This window comes from Heptranchias perlo, unplaced genomic scaffold (assembly GCF_035084215.1).
Source record: "Heptranchias perlo isolate sHepPer1 unplaced genomic scaffold, sHepPer1.hap1 HAP1_SCAFFOLD_134, whole genome shotgun sequence".
NCBI lineage: Eukaryota > Metazoa > Chordata > Chondrichthyes > Hexanchiformes > Hexanchidae > Heptranchias > Heptranchias perlo.
The window spans coordinates 126,647-141,031 of NW_027138580.1; the positions used below are offsets into that span (position 1 = coordinate 126,647).

The 14,385-nt window shown below is 46.9% G+C and overlaps 1 protein-coding gene and 1 pseudogene across 1 annotated transcript in view; one reads left to right on the plus strand and one right to left on the minus strand.

Moving 5' to 3' along the window:
• Nucleotides 1-1,096: 1,096 nt before the first annotated feature.
• The window catches only part of LOC137308620 (zinc finger protein 850-like), a 67,367-nt pseudogene continuing 54,078 nt past the window's right edge, over nucleotides 1,097-14,385 (minus strand).
• Nucleotides 6,662-14,385, plus strand: part of LOC137308580 (zinc finger protein 271-like) — a 67,771-nt gene continuing 60,047 nt past the window's right edge. Inside the window, exon 1 of the mRNA XM_067977195.1 lies at nucleotides 6,662-6,735. The gene's annotated coding sequence lies outside the window, so the exon portion shown is untranslated. The remainder of the gene's footprint in view (nucleotides 6,736-14,385) is intronic.

Consider the following 14,385-nt stretch of genomic DNA (forward strand, 5'->3'; position numbering starts at 1 on the left):
CATGACAGGAGCAGCACCAGGCGTACCTAAAAATGAGGTGCCAACCTGGTGAAGCTACAACTCAGGACTACATACGTGCTAAACAGCGGAAACAACATGCTGTAGACAGAGCTGAGCGATTCCACAACCAACGGATCAGATCAATGTGATGTCACCGATGATGTGGGTTGGTCACATTGTCGATGTTCATTATGATGTCACCAATGATGCGGGTTGGTCATGTTGTCGATGTTCATTGTGATGTCACCGATGATGCGGGTCGGTCGCGTTGTCGATGTTCATTGTGATGTCACCGATGATGTGGGTCGTCACGTTGTCAATGGTCATTGTGATGTCACCGATGATGCGGGTAGGTCATGTTGTCAATGGTCATTGTGATGTCACCGATGATGCCAATGGTCATTGTGATGTCACCGATGATGCGGGTCGGTCACGTTGTCAATGTGATGTCACCGATGATGCGGGTCGGTCACGTTGTCAATGTGATGTCACCGATGATGCGGGTCGGTCACGTTGTCAATGTGATGTCACCGATGATGCGGGTCGGTCACGTTGTCAATGTGATGTCACCGATGATGCGGGTCGGTCACGTTGTCAATGTGATGTCACCGATGATGCGGGTCGGTCACGTTGTCAATGTGATGTCACCGATGATGCGGGTCGGTCACGTTGTCAATGTGATGTCACCGATGATGCGGGTCGGTCACGTTGTCAATGTGATGTCACCGATGATGCGGGTCGGTCACGTTGTCAATGTGATGTCACCGATGATGCGGGTCGGTCACGTTGTCAATGTGATGTCACCGATGATGCGGGTCGGTCACGTTGTCAATGTGATGTCACCGATGATGCGGGTCGGTCACGTTGTCAATACTCCGAACTGTGGGAAAAAAGTCGTCCAAAGAAACCTTGAGAAAAGCCCGACGGGAGTTACTTTATTTGAAGAGCAAAGGTTCCAGAGTAAAGCCCGCAGATTGCAATGGGAAGAATGGGCTCCTCTTTTTCCCTCTTCTTACAGTTTTCCTCCCCTCTATGGAGGCCCCAGAGATAACTGTAGTCAATTTGACTCTCTGTTCAATTGTTCGAGACTGACACAGTCAATAGCCACATGACTTTATTTTGCACAAGCGAGAATCAATACATTACTGTATTTAAGCAGTAGTTTACAAAGCACAGTTGAGAATTATATTACCCCGTTGTCCTGCACGTACTCTCGTTCTCGTTTACCTGTGTGGTACTCTCTTTTCTGTCCTCTACACTTAACAAAGGCTCGGATTCCCCAACCCCACCCAAAAATACTTAACTGTGGCAAAATACATCCAATCAGGTATTTTCCAAATACTCCTCTTAATTTACCCAATCATCTCGACAACACGTACTGGTCGAGAAGAGACAGTGCCTTGTGACCCCTTTCTCTCTCCTTATCCTCAGCACAATGTTCCTCTATCCCTGCAGTTGATAAATCACCCGATGGGTCTTGAAGGTGACAGATGACGACCAGCTTCAGCTCTCTGAAGGAGTGGGGCTCTGTTATGTTCCTCCCTTAGTTTGCAGTAACAAGATTCTCACGGCTGTTAGTGCCTGCAGCTGCAGTAAGTTAATTTAAAAGCAGTCTGTGTTATGGTACAGTAGTTTCAGCTAAAGCCTTGACTAATTAACCCTTTCGAGCCTGGTTCCCCTAAATACCTTAATCTATATTTCCTTACAGTCCCCACCTTGAGGAGGTGCAGCTACCTCCAACTCCTCACTCAATCTTATTTCTCACCTTGCTACAACAGGGTCACTACCACTAGGTTATCAGCGTGTTGGCCAAGTATTTTAAGCATACGTTTCAAGCATCACATCATAATATCAAGAAATCATGGACTTCAAAGATTCTCCAGCTCTCCTTTTACTAATCTCCATTTTGCGGATATCTTTCCTCCGTTCTCCCAATTTCATTGTTAACTGAAAGGAACCTGACCCTGAGTTTTGGAAATCCGAATGTCCCTCTTTACTTTAAATTTCAATCCCTCTGATTGGGACCAGAAGTTTCCTGATTGTTTCATTAATCGGTCTCTTTCTCTATGGAGCGTGTGTCAGTGCCTTGTTTAAAAGGTTTTCTCCCTTTCCCGAGCCACATTAACCATTTCATGTCACGCTGTTCTCAGTAGCTGGGCCTGCCTGAGACCTGCTCTTCACTGCCCATTTCCACAGACTGGTTGTCTCACACGCAACAGATCGCAGGTAATGTTCTCGGATATTAACTTTCTGCCGGCCAGTCTCTCTCCCCTCACGGTATTTCCGAACATGTTTTCCACGGCACACGTCAAACGTCCAGTAAGATTCAGTCCTGTAAGAGCAGCTGCTCTGTTTGGAGAGTGGTTCCAATAACTCCCCAGGCCTTTGTAATCGTTTCTTCATCCTGGTCTCCATTTCCAATCAATGGCGACCTACATTTGTATCTTTCATGCCCTCTGTGGCCATAAGAGCGGGGTTGGGGGATGGGGGTTGTCTGGAGGTCTTTGCTTATCTCCCCCTGCCTGGTCCCAATGTCTCGGGTAGTGGCCAGGCTCTCAGATGCAGTTTTCTGTTCAGTATAGGCAAGGACCCAACATCTCCACGAGAAAGCTATCAAACTTACCATTCTCAACTACACTGCCCCGACTTTCACTAGATACCCGACTGATATCTTTTGGTAAATCGTGCCCAGGTCAGTGACTTGAGAGAAAGTCCCATTTGCTGGTGTAATTTCCCTGCTTCTAAAATTTAATTCTCAATCACTCCCTCTCATCCCATATTACCCATCCCATTATATTACCAATCATGAGCCCTGGAGGAACTTTACTGTCCAATACAATATTTACAGTGGGATCCAATATCTTAATACTTTTTTTTGTTTATTTTATTTAATTTTTTTCTTGGACACTTTTCATTTCCTAATTCCAGAGGGCGGTATTGTTGGACTGACAGGACTGGTCAACGTGCAATTTTATTTCCCCCCAAAATACTCTCTCCCTTGACGCACATCATCGGATAAAGAACCATTGAGACTGGACTCGTTTTATTTTAAAATAAATAATTTGATTCTCCCCTTAAATTACAGGTCAATTTTCCCTCCCTGAGAGCTTGAACAGCAACTCAGGTCAATTTCTGCAATTTCAGAGGCCAATTATGTCCAGGCTTTGCGGTTTTACAGTGGAGACAGAAGTGCTTGTAATTATTTTTGGATATACTTGCCCTCTCCTTTAAGCACTCATGTCTCGGACAATAAATGTTTAATCAAATCAAAACATTTTCAAAAGAGGAAAAGCAGCTTGGATCGAGGCTGAAGATTGCTTATCCTTCTCGATAGAATTGTAAATTTTCAAAATCCAAGTCCTAAGTCTTAGTCCAAAACATCGCCAGGCTGTGATGGCCGACGTCTGCCGACGAGGTCCTAGATTCTTCACACCACTGGATCGTTTTCTGCAGCACCACTTTTGCGGTCCCGGAAACCGTGGTCCCCTGAAATCTTAATGCAGACTTTACCCCATTGAAATGGGTTTATTTTAAATGAGTTAATGCCTGGCTTTAAATAGACTCAGGACTGTCACACAAACAGGTTCAATCTTTGTCGAATAATTCCCAGTCAGTTTTAGACTGGAAACTTAAACCTGCCCTTTCCCTTTCAGTCAGGAACAGATCCCAGTTTTACACCAATCTCTGATTTGACAGCATGTTTCCAGCATTCCCCGTTGTTCTTCCTGTCTCTAAACACAGTTGTAAAGGAGCCTTCTGTTCCGTGCCTGGAGCTCTGGACCATGGAGGAGAGCGTCTGGGACACATTTCTCACACGTCTCAAGATTAACCCACACGGTGACTCTGCTGTCAGTGAAGAGAGAGGAGAAATCCCAAAGTGTCGTTTGCCCCTCTCAGTGTGGCCCTGAAGGACTGTGTCCAGGCTGAAGTTCTGTTCCCACCGGACGATCCTCCCCCTAGATTGTCCTTTCTGAGCTCCAGTCAGGTGATGCTAAACACTCAGGTGGGAAAGACCAAAATCTACAACGTGTTTAAAACAAAGCTGATTAATTTAACATGTATCCAGAATATTAAACTCCAGCCCAGTTATAGGGGTTATTAACATCAGCAGAAACAAACCCCAACTGTCAGAATGAACATGGTTCAGTCCTGGATGTGATTAACAGCAGAATCCAACCCCTGCATCACAGGTGAACTCGCTGGTGTCTCAGCAGGTTGGACGACTGAGTGAATCCCTTCCCACACATGGAGCAGGTGAACGGCTTCTCCCCAGTGTGAGTGCGCTGGTGTTTCAGCAGGTCCTTTTTGCTTTTAAATCTCTTCTCACAGTCAGAACATTGAAAAAGTCTCTTATCAGTGTGAACAAGTTGATGTTCAGTGAGATGGGATGACTGAGTGAATCCCTTCCCACACACGGAGCAGGTGAACGGTCTCTCCCCGGTGTGAACTCGCCGGTGTGTCAGAAGGTCGCATGAATCAGTGAACCTCTTTCCACACTCAGTGCAGGTGAACGGCCTCTCCCCAGTGTGAACTCGCTGGTGTCTCAGAAGGTGGGATGAACGAGTGAATCCCTTCCCACACACGGTGCAGGTGAACGGCCTCTCCCCGCTGTGAGTGTGTTGGTGTTTCAGGAGACCTTTTTTGCTTTTAAAGCTCTTCTCACAGTCAGAACATTTAAAAGGTCTTTTATCGGTGTGAACATGCTGGTGTGTCAGAAGGTGGGATGAAGAAGTGAATCCCTTCCCACACACAGAGCAGGTGAACGGCCTCTCCCCCGTGTGAGTACGTTGGTGTGTCAGTAGATCCTTTTTACTTTTAAAGCTCTTCTCACAGTCAGAACATTTAAAAGGTCTGTTATCAGAGTGAACAAGTTGGTGTGTCAGAAGGTGTGATGACTGACTGAATCCCTTCCCACACAGGGAGCAGGTGAACGGCCTCTCCCCAGTGTGAGTCCGCTGGTGTGTCAGCAGATGGGTATTGCTTTTAAAGCTCTTCAAACAATCAGAACATTTAAAAGGTCTCGTATCAGTGTGAACTCGCTGGTGCGTCAGCAGGTTGGATAAAGCATTAAATCCCTTCCCGCATTCAATGCAGGTGAACGGCCTCTCCCCGGTGTGAACTCGCAGGTGTGTGTTGAGGCTGGACGACTGAGTGAACCCCTTCCCGCACACAAAGCAGGTGAACGGCCTCTCCCCGTTGTGGCTGCGCCGGTGAGTTTCCAGCTCGGACGGGTAACTGAACCCCTTCCCGCAGTCCCCGCATTTCCACGGTTTCTCCGTGGCCCGGGTGTCCTTGTGTCTCTCCAGGTTGGACGATCGGTCGAAGCCTCGTCCACACACAGAACACGTGGACGGTTTCTCCCCGCGGCGAACGGTGCGATGTTTTTGTTCTTTCTTCAGTTAAAGCTCTTTCCACAGTCGGTGCGCTCGAACGCTCTCACTCGGGCGTGTGTGTGTGTGTGTGTGTGTGAGTCTCGGTGATTTTCCGGTCAGGCTGATGTTTGAAATCTCGTCCCACAGACAAACATTTCCCCCTTCCACATTGAAAGGCCGATGATATTCAGGTCCTGAGGGATGCACTGACTGTGTCCGGTCTTGAAGTGTGAGCTTTGCTTTGAGCTCCCCTGTAAATGGAGTTTATAAAAACCCTCCCTGTAAATCCAGGGTGGAAATTCAGCCCATTCTCTGCTGCTGCTTCCTGTCCCAGGAGGGCCGCGCATGCGCCCTGCTGCCCATTGACCCCGGGCTCCACCCTCGATCAAGATGGCGGCCGTTAACCCGGGGCCTGTCCCCCCCCCCCGGGGAGGGGGAAGAAAGACCCGCCGCCGCCGCCGCCGACCCGGGGACAAACGCCGGACCTGCCGCCTCTTATTCGGGGTCTTGAAGCCTACACCGGGTGTTTACGAAGCCTCCCGGCCGCTTCCATTCCTCCCCTGCGCCCCGCCGCCGCCGCCCCGCTCTGGAACCTTCTCTCCGCCCTCCGTCTCCATCACCCGACCGCCGGCACTGCGCAGGCGCGGGACCCGCTCCGGAGCCCCCGCCCCCCCCGGGGCCCGCCGCCGCCGCGCCTGCGCACCAGCTCCCTGCAGGGTTTTAAAGGGCCAGAAGCAAAGAATGGTCTGAATTTCTATCCTGTATTTACAGTGAGGACTTTTGTAAACTCCTTTTACAGGGGATTAGAAGGGGAGGATTCACAGACGGAAACTCAAACCAAACATCACCTCAAGATCTGACAGTCCCTCGATTCATCAGGACCTGAATATCATCGGCCTTTGAATGTGGAAGGAGAAATGTTTGTCTGTTGTGTCTCTGGGAAAAGATTTCAAACATCAGTGTGAGTGGAAAATCACCGAGACACACACACCCGAGTGAGAGTGTTTAAGTGCACTGAGTGTGGAAAGAGCTTTAACCAGTTACACAGCCTGAAAAAACATCGCACCGTTCACAGCGGGGAGAAACCGTCCACGTGTTCTGTGTGTGGACGAGGCTTCAACTGATCGTCCAACCTGGAGAGACACAAGGACACCCGGACCACGGAGAAACCGTGGAAATGTGGGGACTGTGGGAAGCGATTCAGTTACCCGTCCCAGCTGGAAACTCATCGACACAGTCACACCGGGGAGAGGCCGTTCATCTGCTCCGTGTGTGGGAAGGGATTCACTCGGTCATCCAGCTTGCTGAAACACCAGCGAATTCACACTAATAACAGACATTTTAAAAGTTCTTGTAAGGATAGGTACGTATAATTATTAAATAGAATACCCCAGTTGACTGCATATAGAATTATATCAATGTTAAGCTAGAATAAGTAGGGGTTAAGTTTGGTTAAAACACACTTCAGCCAGACACACAGCTGCAGCCAAGTGTGAAGATTGAATTTAATGACTCCCAGGGTGTCTGGTGGCTCGAGAATCAGGTCCTTTTGTCAAGGGCATTGGAAGAGGTGGAGATTTGAAAGTTACAGAAGTGAGTAATGAACAAGTTAATGGACATTTACATGAATGAACTACAAATGACAGCAGTTCACCTCCCCGCTAAACCAGCAGCTCACCTCCCCGCTAAACCAGCAGCTCACCTCCCCGCTAAACCAGCAGCTCACCTCCCCGCTAAACCAGCAGCTCACCTCCCCGCTAAACCAGCAGCTCACCTCCCCGCTAAACCAGCAGCTCACCTCCCCGCTAAACCAGCAGCTCACCTCCCCGCTAAACCAGCAGCTCACCTCCCCGCTAAACCAGCAGCTCACCTCCCCGCTAAACCAGCAGCTCACCTCCCCGCTAAACCAGCAGCTCACCTCCCCGCTAAACCAGCAGCTCACCTCCCCGCTAAACCAGCAGCTCACCTCCCCGCTAAACCAGCAGCTCACCTCCCCGCTAAACCAGCAGCTCACCTCCCCGCTAAACCAGCAGCTCACCTCCCCGCTAAACCAGCAGCTCACCTCCCCGCTAAACCAGCAGCTCACCTCCCCACTATAAATGTGTCAAGAGAAAAAGATTAGTGAAGACAAATGTAGGTCCCTTACAGTCAGAAATGGGGGAAATTATAATGGGGAACAAAGAAATGGCAGAACAATTAAACACATACATTGGTTCTGACTTCACAAAGGAGGACACAAATAACCTGCCAGAAATGTTAGGGAACCAAGGGTCTAGTGAGAGGGAGGAACTGAAGGAAACCAGTATTAGTGAAAAAATAGTGCTAGGGAAATTAATGGGGCTAAAGGCTGACAAATCCCCAGGGCCTGATAATCTACATCCCAGAGTACTAAAGGAAGTGGCCCTGGAAATAGTGGATGCATTGGTGGTCATCTTCCAAAATTCTATAGACTCTGGAACAGTTCCTACAGATTGGAGGGTGGCAAATGTAACCCCACTATTTAAAAAAGGAGGGAGAGAAAAAACAGGGAATTACAGACCAGTTAGCCTAACATCAGTAGTGGGGAAAATGCTAGAGTCCTTTATGAAAGATGTGATAACAGAACACTTGGAGGGCATTAACGGGATTGGACAAAGTCAGCATGGGTTTATGAAAGGGAAATCATGCTTAACAAATCTACTGGAGTTTTTTGAGGAGGTAACTAATAGAATAGATAGGGGAGAACCAGTGGATGTGGTGTATTTGGATTTTCAGAAGGCTTTTGATAAGGTCCCACACAAGAGGTTAGTGTGCAAAATTAAAGCACATGGGATTGGGGGGAATATACTGGCATGGATTGAGAATTGGTTGACAGACAGGAAATGGAGAGTAGGAATAAACGGGTCTTTTTCCGGGTGGCAGGCAGTGACTAGTGGGGTACCACAGGGATCAGTGCTTGGGCCCCAGCTATTCACAATATATATCAATGATTTGGATGGGGGAACTAAATGTAACATTTTCAAGTTTGCAGACGACACAAAGCTGGGGTGGAATGTGAGCTGTGAGGAGGACGCAAAGTGGCTCCAATGTGATTTAGACAATTTGGGTGAGTGGGCAAGAACATGGCAGATGCAGTATAATGTGGATAAATGTGATGTTATCCACTTTAGTTGTAAAAACAGAAAGGCAGATTATTATCTGAATGGTGATAGATTGGGAAAAGGGGAGGTGCAACGAGACTTGGGTGTCCTTGTACACCAGTCGCTGGAAGCAAGCATTCAGGTGCAGCAAGCAGTTAGGAAGGCGAATGGTATGTTGGCCTTCATTGCAAGAGGATTTGGGTACAGGAGCAGGGATGTCTTACTGCAGTTGTACGGGGCCTCGGTGAAACCACATCTGGAATATTGTGTGCAGTTTTGGTCTCCTTATCTGAGGAAGGATGTCCTTGCCATGGAGGGAGTGCAACAAAGGTTTACCAGACTGATTCCTGGGATGGCAGGACTGACGTATGAGGAGAGATTGGGTCGACTAGGCCTATATTCACTCGAGTTTAGAAGAATGAGAGGTGATCTCATCGAAACATATAAAATTCTAACAGGACTAGACAGACTCGATGCAGGGAGGATGTTCCCGATGACTGGGGAGTCCAGAACCAGGGGTCACAGTCTCAGGATACGGGGTATGCCATTTAGAACCGAGATGAGGAGAAATTTCTTCACTCAGAGGGTGGTGAACCTGTGGAATTCTCTACCACAGAAGGCAGTGGAGGCCAAGTCATTAGATGTATTCAAGCAGGAGATAGATATATTTCTTAATGCTAAAGGGATATGGGGAAAAAGCGGGAACAGGGTACTGAGTTAGATGATCAGCCATGATCATTTTGAATGGCGGAGTGGGCCCGAAGGGCTGAATGGCCTACTCTTACTCCTATTTTCTATGTTTCTGTGTGGCCCCTTGAGACTGCTTCACATTCAATCAGATCATGGCTGATCTTTGACCTCAACTCCACTTTCCCGCCTGATCCCCATATCCCTTGATTCCCCTCGAGTCCAAAAATCCATCGATCTCAGCCTTGAATATACTCAATGACTCAACATCCACAGCCCTCTGGGATAGAGAATTCCAAAGATTCACAACCACCTGCATGAAGAAATCCCCCCTCATCTCAGTCCTAAATGGCCGGTTCCTTATCCTGAGACAATGCCCCCTAGTTCTAGACTCTCCAGCCAGGGGAAACAGCCTCTCAGCATCTACCCTGTCAAGCCCCCTCAGAATCTTATATGTTTCAATGAGATCACCTCTCATTCTTCTAAACTCCAGAGAGTATAGGCCCATTCTACTCAATCTCTCCTCATAGGACAACCCTCTCATCTCAGGAATCAATCTAGTGAACCTTCATTGCACCGCCTCAAAGGCAAGTATATCCTTCCTTAGATAAGGAGACCAAAACTGTACACAGTACTCCAGGTGAGGTCGCACTAAAGCCCTGTACAACTGTAGTAAGACTTCCTTACTCTTGTACTCCAACCCCCTTACAATAAAGGGCAACATTCCATTTGCTTTCCTAATTTCTCGCTGTACCTGCATACTAACTTTTTGTGTTTCTTGTACAAGGACACCCAAATCCCTCTGAACACCAACATTTAATAGTTTCTCACCATTTAAAAAATATTCTTGAATAGCGGGGTTACATTTGCTGCCTTCCAATCCGCTGGGACCGTTCTAGAATCTAGGGAATTCTGAAAGATCACAACCAATGCATCCACTATCTCTGCAACCTCTTTTAGAACCCTTGGATGTAGGCCATCAGGTCCAGGGGATTTATCAGCTTTTAGTCCCATTAGTTTCTCCAATACTTTTTCCTCTACTGATATTAATTGTTTAAAGTTCCTCACTCATTTGCCCCTTGATTCCCCACTATTTTTGGAATGCTTTTTGTGTCTTCTACTGTGAAGACAGATACAAAATATTTGTTAAACGCATCTGCTATTTCCTGATTCCCCATTATAATTTCTCCTGTCTCAGCCTCTAAGGGACCCACGTTTACTTTTGCTAATCTCTTCCTTTTTACATTCTTGTAGAAGCTCTTACAATCCGTTCTCATATTTCTTACTTTGGATCATCCACTTTGGATGCAAGAAGGAAACATTGGAGTATTTTCTTAAAGTGAGAGACTGGGAACAGTGGAGGAGCAAAGGGATTTGGGTGTCTGTGTACACAGATCACTAAAAGCTAGTGCCCAGATACAAAAAGTAATCACAAAGTCTAATGGAATGTTGGCCTTTATCTCGAGAGCTGGAATACAAAGGGGAGGAAGTTATGCTTCAGTTCCACAGAGCCTCGGTCAGAGCCCCTCTGGAGTACTGATCCTCAACAAGGATATATTGGCCTTGGAGGGGGGACAGTGCAGATTCACCAGAATGATACTGGGGCTTGAAGGTTCAATTATGAGGACAGGGTGCAGAAACTTGGTTTGTATTCTCTTGAGTTTCGAAGGTTGAGGGTGATCTGATCCAGGGATTTCAAATGATAAAGGGATTCGATCGGGTAGAAATAGAAACTATTTTCTCTGGTGGGGGAATCCTGAACAAGAGGGCATGACCTTAAAATTAGAGCTCGGGCGTCTCGGAGTGAAATCAGGAAGCTCTTTATCACACAAGGGCAGTGGAAATCTGCTCAGGCTGATTGAAGTGGACCCTGTGATATAATAGAATTTTCTGTCCTCTCAGACTTGGACATCTTGTAGATCCATCTGTTAAAGAGTTGTAGGAACTCAGTTCAAAGATGGATTCCACTCACTTTCTAATAAGTCCTCAATCAGCTTGTCTTCTGATTGAGATATCATGGACCAGAGACACTGTGTTTAAAAGAATGCTGATTTATTTGACACTTATACAGAATATTAAACTTCAGCCCAGTTATCAGGGTTATTAACATCAGAAACAAACCCCAACTGTCAGAATGAACGTGGTTCAGTCCTGGATGTGATTAACAGCAGAATCCAACCCCTGCATCACAGGTGAATTCGCTGGTGTGTCAGAAGGTGTGATGACTGAGTGAATCCCTTCCCACACACGGAGCAGCTGAACGGCCTCTCACCAGTGTGAGTCCGCTGGTGTCTCAGTAGGTGTTGTGACTGAGTGAATCCCTTCCCACACACGGAGCAGGTGAACGGTCTCTCCCCGGTGTGAACTCGTTGGTGTTTCAGCAGGTTGGATGAATGAGTGAATATCTTCCCACACACGGAGCAGGTGAACGGCCTCTCCCCAGTGTGAACTCGCTGGTGAATCAGCAGGTTGGATGACTGAGTGAATCTCTTCCCACACTCTGAGCAGGTGAACGGCCTCTCCCCGGTGTGAGTGCGTTGGTGTTTCAGCAGTTCGTTTGTGCTTTTAAAGCTCTTCTCACAGTCAGAACATTTAAAAGGTCTCTCATCAGTGTGAATAAGTTGATGTTCAATGAGGCTGGATGAACAAGTGAATCCCTTCCCACACACTGAGCAGGTGAACGGCCTCTCCCCAGTGTGAGTGCGTTGGTGTGTCAGTAGATCGTTTGTGCTTTTAAATCTCATCTCACAGTCAGAACATTTAAAAGGTGAATTATCGGTGTGAATAGGTTGATGTTCAGTGAGGCTAGATGAACAAGTGAATCCCTTCCCACACATGGAGCAGGTGAATGGCCTCTCCCTCGTGTGAACTCGCTGGTGTCTCAGCAGGTTGGATGACTGAGTGAATCCCTTCCCACACACGGAGCAGGTGAACGGCCTCTCCCCGGTGTGAACTCGCTTGTGTGTGAGCAGGGTGGAAGACTCAGTGAATCCCTTCCCACACACGGAGCAGGTGAACGGCCTCTCCCCAGTGTGACTGCGTCGATGAGTTTCCAGCTCAGACGGGTAATTGAATCCCTTCCCACAGTCCCCACATTTCCACGGTTTCTCCGTGGTCCGGGTGTCCTTGTGTCTCTCCAGGTTGGACGATCAGTTGAAGCCTCGTCCACACACAGAACACGTGGACGGTTTCTCCCCGCTGTGAATGGTGCGATGTTTTTTCAGGCTGTGTAACTGGTTAAAGCTCTTTCCACACTCAGTGCACTGGAACACTCTCACTCGGGTGTGTGTGTCTCGGTGATTTTCCACTCACACTGATGTTTGAAATCTTTTCCCAGAGACACAACAGACAAACATTTCTCCTTCCACATTCAAAGGCCGATGATATTCAGGTCCTGATGAATCGAGTGACTCTGTCAGATCTTGAGGTGATATTTGGTTTGAGTTTCCCGTCTGCAAATCCTCCCCTTCTAATACCCTGTAAAAGGAGTTTACAAAAGTCATCACTGTAAATACAGGATAGAAATTCAGAACAGACAATTCTAGTTTCTGTGGAACATTTTTTCCTCTCTTAGGAAGATAGGAACATGAGGAGGCCATTCAGCCCCTTGAGCCTGTTCTACCATTCAACGAGATCATGGCTGATCTGTATCCTAACTCCATCCACCCACCTTGGCTCCAGATCCCTTAATAACCTCGGCTAGCAAAAATCTATCGATCTCAGATTAGAATTATGAATTGAGCATCTACTGCTTTTTGTGGGAGAGAGTTCCTCATTTCTACCACCCTGTGTGTGAAGAAATGTTTCCTAACTTCTCTCCTGAATGGCCTGGCTCTGATTTTAAGATTATGTCCCCTTGTCCTGGACTCCCCACCAGTGGGAAAATGTTTCTCTCTATCAACCCTATCAATTTCATTCAAATTCCTAAAAACCTCAATCAAATCACCCCTTGACCTTCTATATTCCAGGGAATACAAGCCTAGTTTATGTAATCTCTCCTCACAATCTAACCCGTGGAGTCCTGGTGACATTCTGGTGAATCTGTGCTGCGCTCCTTCCGAGGCCAATATCTCCTTTCTACGGTGCGGTGCCCAGAGCTGTACACAGCAGTCCAGATGTGGTGTACAGCTGTAGCAAAGCTTCCTTCCCTTTACATTCTAACCCTCTAGTTATAAAGGCTAACATTTCATTAGTCTTTTTGATTATTTTTTGTACCTGATCACTACATTTTACTGATCGGTGTACACAGACCCCGAAATCTCTTTGGATCTCCTCTGTTCTGAGCTTTTCACCATTTAAAAAATACTCCAATCGATCCTTTTTTGGTCCAAAATGGATGACCTCACACTTACCTGCGTTGAAATCCACCTGCCACAGTTTTGCCCACTCACTTAATCTATCAATGTCTCTTTGTAATTTTATGTTCCCGTCTACACTACTTACTATGCCACCAATCTTTGTGTCATCTGCAAACTTGGATATCTGGCACCCTATTGTGTTATCGAAGTCATTAATAAATATAGAGAATAGTTGAGACCCCAGCACAGATCCTTGTGGGACACCACTAGTCACTTCCTTCCAATTCGAGTACATTCCCATCATCCCTACTCTCTGTCTTCTGCCGCCCAATTAATCTCCTAACCAGGTCAATAATTTGCCTTCAATTCCATGAGCTTTAATTTGAGCTAACAGTCTCTTATGTGGAACCTTATCGAATGCCTTCTGGAAGTCCATATAAACTACATCCATTGACATTCCCCTGTCGACTACTTCAGTTACTCCCTCAAAAAATTCAATTAAGTTCGTTGAGACCTGCCCTTTACAAATCCGTGTTTGCTCTCTCCAATCAGCTCAAATTCCTCCAAGTGCTCAGTCTCTCTGTCCTTAATTATAGATTCCAATAACTTCCCCACAACAGATGTTAAACTAACAGGTCTATGATTTCCTAGTCTCTCTCTCTCTCTCTCACCTTTCTTAAATAATGGGGTTCCATTTACAATTCTCCAATCTGGAGGGACAATTCCTGAATTGAGAGGGCGTTGGAAGATTATGCTTAAAGCATCTTCAATTTCCTCACATAATGCCTTAAAAACCCTGGGGTGGAAACCATCAGGTCCTGGGGATTTGTCACTCTCTAATACCATTATCTTTTCTAATCCTGTTTTCTTGCTTACCTTAACTTTAGTGAGTTCCAGTCCTTGATTCAT